The sequence below is a fragment of the Miscanthus floridulus genome, chromosome 1, assembly GCF_019320115.1.
Source record: "Miscanthus floridulus cultivar M001 chromosome 1, ASM1932011v1, whole genome shotgun sequence".
Lineage (NCBI taxonomy): Eukaryota > Viridiplantae > Streptophyta > Magnoliopsida > Poales > Poaceae > Miscanthus > Miscanthus floridulus.
The window spans coordinates 184,202,218-184,210,372 of NC_089580.1; the positions used below are offsets into that span (position 1 = coordinate 184,202,218).

The 8,155-nt window shown below is 49.1% G+C and overlaps 2 pseudogenes; one reads left to right on the top strand and one right to left on the bottom strand.

Moving 5' to 3' along the window:
- The first annotated feature begins 498 nt into the window (after window positions 1-498).
- LOC136550663 (pentatricopeptide repeat-containing protein At5g57250, mitochondrial-like) lies at window positions 499-5,142 on the top strand (annotated as a pseudogene).
- Window positions 5,143-5,782: 640 nt separating this feature from the next.
- Window positions 5,783-7,915, bottom strand: LOC136550674 (putative polyol transporter 1; annotated as a pseudogene).
- Between the last annotated feature and the right edge of the window lie 240 nt (window positions 7,916-8,155).

Sequence of the window (8,155 nt, forward strand, 5' to 3'; positions counted from 1 at the left end):
GCCACCCGCTCAGATCCCAGGGAGCAACAGCTTCTCCAGATCCCTAAATCTCACGCCATTTCTTGAACCCCTCAACACAGGTCTATGGTGAGGATGAGTGGCCGTTCGGGTTCTGCGAGATCGGCAGCGGCGTGTTCAGTTGCCCCGTGGGGAAGAACCCCATGTACACCTACCGGGAGAGCATCGTCCTCGGGGAGACCGAGAGTGCGGCATCGCCGCCGTGAACCGGATACTGCGGGAGCTCAGCCGCGAGTGGCCGGGCCACTCGTACGACCTTCTCTCCAGGAATTGTAACCATTTCTGCGACGTGTTCTGCGAGAGGCTCGGCGTCCCCAAGCTCCCAGGTAAGGACCACGGAGGGGCATTCCATTGTTTTCTTCTTCTGAATGGCGACAACCTGTGCAAGGTGTATCTCATAGTGGCATTATGTACAATTCTAGAGTTCAAAAAAACACACTGTGTCCTCGAATTGGAAGGAAGATTGCAGGCTCTGATTTAGATGGCGATTTACATTCTTGCTAGGAAAAGAATGAGCAAACTTAATGAACAAATGTGTGAACTGAACATCTACCCTACCCTATAATACACCAGTTAGAATAAATCTATAGCCACACAACAAATGCCTGCTCTATAGTCATGACTTATGCTACATCCACACCCATGAATGCACCCAAAAAAATATAACACTATCAAAACGGATGCACCAGATTATCTCTTAGCCATTCTCTCTCATTACTCATCCAAATCGGACGGCTCATGTTTAATGTGTCTGTCCTCCATCGCCCTCCTACGGACCCACGCGGGATTTCAGCACCGGCGTTAGGGGGAAAAAACATCATTTCAGCACTGGCGTTTCGAAAGTTCCACACCCCCGCCTGGCCGGCCAGCGGCCATGTCCCTCCCCGGTGGCAACGGCGAGCCCCCTCCCCCTCCACCGCCGTTCCCCTCACTCATCAAGCTCGGCCGCGCGGTCACCGCGAGACACGCCGACCGCCTCCTGACAGTGCTCCTCCGCCGCTGCAGGCACCGCCTCCTCGCCGCGCTCGCCTCCCAGGCGCTTGCCAACACCATCGCCCCTACTCCGCGCACGCACCTCCTTGCCGCCTCCGCCTTGCTCGACTCCGCGCGGCCGCGTGACGCCGCACAGCGCCTCGCACTTGCCTCCCGCACCGCCAGTCGCCGCCTCTGGGATGCACTGCTCCGCCGGGCCTGCGCCGGGGGCGGCGACCCGCGCCACGCACTGGAGCTACTCTCCGCTGCCATCGAAGACCACGGCATGGTGCTGTCGCCTTCCACGTACCGCGAGATGGTGGTGTTGCTGTGTGCCCACGGGGAGGTGGATTGCGCGCTTAGGGTGTTCGACTTAATGACCAGGAGGGGGTGTCAGGTAGAGGATCGCGTTTGCAGCTCGATCGTTTCTGGGTTATCCAGAACTGGGAAGGCCGGAGCAGGGCTGGATTTCTATGAGAAGGTGAAGAGTCAGTTCAGTGGATTTGATCCGGGCCTTGTGACACTGACATCAGTTGTCCATGCTCTTGGGTTGGAGGGGAGAACTGGTGAGATGGCGGAGCTTATGCGGGAGATGGAGTGTAAAGGCATGAATGCTGATGCTGTGTTTTACGGCAGCATGGTTCATGGATACATGAGTCGTGGGTTTTTGATGGAAGGTCTTCGGTAGCATCGATCCATGCTAGAGAAGGGAATCGAAGCTGATGTGACTAACTATACTACTGTTATTGATGGACTCTGCAGAGAAGGTAGTGTGGAGAAAGTAATGGGGTTCTTGGATGAGATGGAGCGAGTGGATGCTAAGCCAAATTTGATTACTTATACATCACTGGTTGGTGGCTTCTGTAAGAGAGACAGGTTGGAAGATGCTTTCTCTATCGTGAGGAAACTGGAACAAACAGGCGTGGTGGTGGACGAGTATGTATATTCGATTTTGATTGACAGTTTGTGCAAAATGGAAGATTTAGACAGGGCTTTCTCGTTGCTCACGGAGATGGAGAATAAGGGAATAAAGGCTAGCATCAAAACATACAACGCGATAATAAATGGTCTGTGTAAAGCTGGTCACACTAAAAAGGCTCTTGAAATTTCTGAAGGTGTTGCTGCTGATAATTTCAAATATAGCACACTGTTACATGGTTACATCAAGAGAGGTGACATAACCGGTGTTATGGCAATAAAGGATAGGCTGGTAGTGGTATTTCTATGGATGTTGTCACATGCAATGTTCTTATCAAAGCATCGTTTATGATTAACAAGGTGAATGATGCCTGGAGCTTGTTTCATAAAATGCCTGAGATGGGCTTAAGACCTAATACTATCACCTACCATACAATCATAGACAAACTGTGTAAAGCTGAGGAAGTTGACAAGGCACTGGAGTTGTTTGATGAATACAGGAAAGATTCAGGATTCTCCACTGCAGTTGTTCATGAGTGTCTGACTAAAGCACTGTGTAATGGAGGAAAAGTTGACATGGCTGACCAAATATTTTATGATCTTGTTCAGAAAAAAAATAAGGCCCAATTTCTTTAACTGCAGGAAGTTGATTCATGCACACTTCAAAGGACACGGTGAACATGGTGTGCTGGATTTCATTTGTAAGGTTGGGAATTAGATATTGACTTATTTTCATCTGTTTGTAATTATGCTTCTGCTTTCTTAAGCAACAGAAATTGTATGCAAGCAGCAATGGATGCTTACAAGTTACTCAGAATGCAAGCCATTGCTGTGACTAGATCCGTTGCGTTAGCACGGGCATTATACTTTGCAAATAAAGCATGTGTTTGCTACCACTGAAGTATTGAGCAAATGTATGAAACTGAGTGCTGCTAGCTCTAAGACTCAACTTTGGAGCATAAGACCAAGTACAACACAGACGTTTAGCAGGCTCTTAGAGGCAGTTTCATTGTTTTCCTTGCCACTGTGGACCTGAGCACAAGATCATGTGTGGGCGACTGGGCGTTGCCACTTGACGAGGTTTTTGATGCCTGCCTTGAAACTTACGTGCGAGACGGATGTCTCCCAATAACAGTAATTAGCTTAATTATTTCATTACCTTAGCAAAATCGTTTAGTTTCCATTTGAGACAAAGGCTCTTTTATGTTTGCTTCATGATTCATGTCCTAATGCGCCTACTTGTGTGACAATTTGAAGAGGCTGAACAACAGTGCGGTGGTAAGATAGAGGAGAGCAAGGGGGAGGACGCAGCAGCAGCCGCAGAGGAAGTGAAGCCATGAAGAAGCATTTGAGTTTGCTCCATGCCATAGGTGTCTGCAGTATCTAGCTAGGCTAGATGTTCCCTTAGATTTTTGGTGTAAAATCTGATGGATGAATCACTCACTGCCTACACTAACTCTCCTTATAGAATACATAACCTAATATTCTTGTGTTTCCTTATTCTTACATAACCTGAGTGAAGTTTTATTCTTTAATCTTATACTTTTGGCTTTTGACATTATTATTTTCCTCTAGAAAAAAATCATGAGTTGACCTTTGGTGGTGTAGGTCTGGCAGCTCCATGAGTTGACCTTCAACAAGACGGTGTCGACATTGACCAGCTCAAGGTACACCTATGGCCCTTATTTCATTAGATTTTTTTTTTTTTGTCGACATTGAGCAGCTGAACATTGATGTCATATCCTGCTTGCTTGCATAATGTTTTTTTTGGTTGAGTAAATAGCTTTACTGAATTTGTGGTACGTGTACTAGATAGGTCTAGCTAACTAACCGTTATATTTCACTGATCACTGGATGGAATACTTCACTTTCCTATTATCTTGTTTCTTGCATTTACAGTATGAGATGATTGTTCATGCAGGCGCAACTAGGGAGCACTGTTTTCCTTTGATCAATATATTTGTCCACTTGATTGTCTATAGGTGACTGCTAGCCAGGAGACATATTTTTCTACTTGATTGTCTTTGATGAAATTTAAGTTTTGTCGGCTCATATTTTTGGATGTTTTAATTTGTATGTTCAAACGCCGCCGTAGCATTAGCACGGGCATCGGTGATGAAGAAATTGCCTACGTTTGGACAGAATGGTTCCGGAACAAAATACCATTGTAATGAAATAATAAGTTATTTGAACCTATTTATACCTGGTAAACTGATGGGGTTCTTAACGAAAAAAAGAAATGAAAAAAAAACTTATGTTGTGCACTTATGTTGGTTCTTTTGTTTCAAATTCAGGATGGGAACGATCCTGGGAGTGTTCTTTGTCTCCAGGCACTTGCAATAACATGGATGAAATGATCGATTCATGGAAGGAGCTAAGGAAAGTTATGATTCGAAAATTTGTTACTTCAATCCATCAGTCAATTCAAACATTTGAGGATGGTTATGAAATTTTATATATGACCATGTATATAATTTGGAAAACTGTATATAATCCGGAAAACTATAGAAAATTGTCGTTGTTTGGTTGTTTTCATGTGCACCCTGAAATAAAGCCGTGGCGTTAGCACGGGCGCTATACTAGTATCCACTTAAAAGTACTGTGCAAAGGACTAGCTCTGCCAGAGCTTTTATGGATATTCCAATAAGGATCAAGGTGCCTTTTTTCTCTTAATTTTCAAAGAGTTTTTGATTTTTGTATATGTTTGATTGTTTTTTTGTTTAATCATTTTTTGTTTATGCTTTTTTAAAAAAATTCCTAGGTTGTTTCGCAAAACAATACAATTGCTCCTGAAGCTGCACTACCATTTACTTTAGAAGTTGAAGTAGTGTCTTTGTTTGTTTTGGACAATCTTGATTTAGTTGTTGGAGAGCAATCTCAGCTTATTGTTGCTAAAGGGTTGACCAGTGATAATATGTTGAAATTAGTTGCTCGTGTGTTGAAGCAAAATCGTGGTGGTCATTATCTTTCTATGTGTAAGTTTGCCTATGATTCGAATAATGGCACTGTGTATGTCAAGGTGACCGGAGAAGAGGATGCAAATGTGATGTCTGGGAGATCATTTAAGGTTGCATGTGAAAGGACATCGTTCAGTAGGAGAAGACTCTTACCAGAGTGCTAGATGCCATCGGATTTTCCCTTTTAAATTTTCTTGAGTAGTATGGCTTCTTTTTGAAGAAATACTTTGAAGTCTGTGGGTTTATTTGTGGAATTCGCTAGTTATGTTTGTATTAATTGAACAAGTTTTATATCTGAAACTATGTTTGTAATAAATATTAGTTCTATATGTTTTTTAATGGTTTTTGCCCATGCCGTCAATGATTGATATGGAGTCAGTTGAATTATTTTCCCTTTTTTTGTTAGTGTATTTAATTTTTTTCTTTTTTGCTGTATTTTTTACACTAAACTGTGCCTTTTAATTTCATTGGCAGGTTTCCTTTCAGTTTGTTAGTTTTGGTGTACATTATATTAAGTTTCAAATAGTTGTAAGTATTCTTCCTTGTTCAACCTTTTTTTTTTCTTACATTTATATTTTCTGCTTGTTCATGTTTTCGATAATATTTGCCGTTGAAACACCCGTTTGGCAACCAGCCTGAAATCTGGTTGTTATTTGGCTTTGGAATAACCAGTTCCTGAAAGACAACAAACCAACCGTTTTTTTCTTTATCTTTTTTTGGTTGTTTCTTAACCAGTTATTGAATAACAACAAAACAACCGTTTGTTCAGTAGACAAACTCACTATATTATTCACACGTGGAATATCAGAGTGATATTTTTTTCTGCCCGTGTTGCGTCCCTAATCGTCCCTCCCTACGCACACGCACGCCACGAGATAAAAAAAAATCTACAAATCTTAAAAAATGAAGGAGGCACGGGATCTACAAAGATTCACCACGCACGAGCACACAAAATACTAGTACTAGTGTACTGTATATGCTGTAATCATATCATCGAAGCTTTACGGAACATAAGCTTCGGCCACACCCGGGAGGACACGTGTTGCATGGCACATTACTCACTGCTGAGCACTCAGCTCAGTGGAGGGCTTCTGACTGGGCCCGTGACGACGGCTGTCGCCGACGTCCTCGTCGTCCGCGTCCTTGCCGAAGAGCTTCACGGTGTCCTCCAGGCTCTTGCCCATCGTCTCTGGCAGGAAGAAGTACATGAACACCCACCCTGCGGCGGCGATGCAGGCGTAGAGGTAGAAGCTTCCGGCGATGGTGATGGTGTTGGAGAGCGAGAGGAAGGACATGGTGGTGGCGCCGCTCATGATCCGGTTGAGCCCCGTGCCGATGGCGGCCGGCCTGCGCGCGCAGCCGCAGCGGGTAGATCTCGGAGCAGTAGACCCAGGCGACGGGGCCCAGGCCGGACGCGAACGACGCCACGAACGACAGCATGGCGGCGATGCTGACCGCGCCCAGCGCCTTGGCCTCCCCCTCGGAGCGCCGGTCCATCATGTGCAGGGACGTGGCCAGCGTGAAGAGGAAGATGGCCATCCCGCCGCCGCTCGCCAGCAGCAGCGGCCGCCGGCCGATGCGGTCCAGGAGCAGCGTGGAGATGGGTATGAAGAAGGTCTTGCACGCGCCCACCGCCATGGACGCTCCCAGCGAGTTGGTCTTGGACTTGATGCCCGCCCGCTCGAACACCCGCGGGCTGTACATGACCACGCAGTCCACGCCCGTGGCCTGCTGGATGAACATGAGGCCCAGCCCGGCCATGAGCATGCGGCGCACGGGGCGGGAAGGGTTGATGAGCAGCTCCTTCCACACCCCGTCGTGGCGCGAGCCCTGCTTGTTGTTGGCGCGGACGATGGCGGCCACGTCGTCGGCGTCGGACACGCCCTCGGGGATGCCGACCACCTTCTTGATGTCGAGCAGGCGCTCCTCGGCCTCGGCGGGGGAGTCGGAGGTCTTCTGCAGCACACGGCGCGCGTCGTCGATGCGGCCCCGCATGACGAGCCAGCGTGGCGACTCCGGCATGGCGAGTACGGCGACGCCGAGGAAGACCGGCGGCACGGCGCCGACCAGGAACATGGCGCGCCAGCTGAGGTGCACGGGCAGGCGCGCGAAGGCGAAGTTGGAGACGTACCCGAGGAGGATGCCGAAGTTGTTGAACACCTCCGGGAAGGAGGTGAGGAAGCCGCGCGCCGAGGTGGGCGCCACCTCGGCGGTGTACACGGGGGCGATCATGAGCGCGAAGCCGACGCCGATGCCGGCCACGAAGCGGCCCACCATGAGGAGCCCGTAGTCCGGGGCCAGGCCCATGAGGAGCGCGCCCGTGAAGAAGATGGCGGCCGCCAGCACCATGGTGTAGCGGCGTCCGAGCCAGTCGGAGGTGAGGCCCGCGGCGAGGGAGCCGAACAGCGAGTAGATGTTGATGACGCCGGCGAGGATCTCGATCTGCGTGTCTGTGATCTTGAGGTCCTCCTTCATGAACAGCTGCGCGCCGCTCATCACCGAGATGTCTGCTCGATCGTATCGATGGCCGACCAACGAAGAACAGCTGTGTTAATTCCGTGCATGCTTGCATGATGAACGAACTACTAGCAGCTAGGACGCGCGCGAGGCGGAATGAAATGCACGTCCGTACGTACTGGACACAACCGAACCTACCATAGCCGAGGAGGACGGAGTTCATGGAGGCGAGCAGGGCGCAGGCGCAGGCGTACTTGTTGATGGGCGGGCGCTTCGCCGGCGCCACGGCGACCGCGACGGCGTCCGTGCCCGACGTGCTCATGGCCAAGTGTCGGTGGTGTAGATCTACCGATTATTGGCACTAGATTTCGTTCTCTGTACTGGCCGTGTCCCGGTGTGTGCCGGCCGGCCTCTGGCTCGGTTCTCTCTCACGCTGCTCGATTATTGGTGTACCAGCAGCGAATGCCGCCGGAGTTACCGTGCCTTCTCACTCCTCGCTCTTCGCTGCTAGTGAGTGCTAGCTACGTGAGGCAGAGGCAGGGAGGCCGAGTGGTCCTTGCGTGGTGGCTGGCTCTGCAGGCTGGCTAGTCCTTGGCCCTGTTATTATGTAGGGAGCATCCGTGACTGTGTACAAAAGAAGAGTGGAGGGCGATCAGTGGACGCTCGCTGTCCCGGCAGATCACGTGCTCTGCTCGTGCAGGGGTACAAAATGGCCTGTACTTCTCCAGTTCTCCTGTTCTCCCGGGTGAGTGAGTATACGATGACACACCGTATTAGTGATGGTACTGCATACCTCACACGTCACACTCGGCTTCGGCAAGCCCCGTGCCATT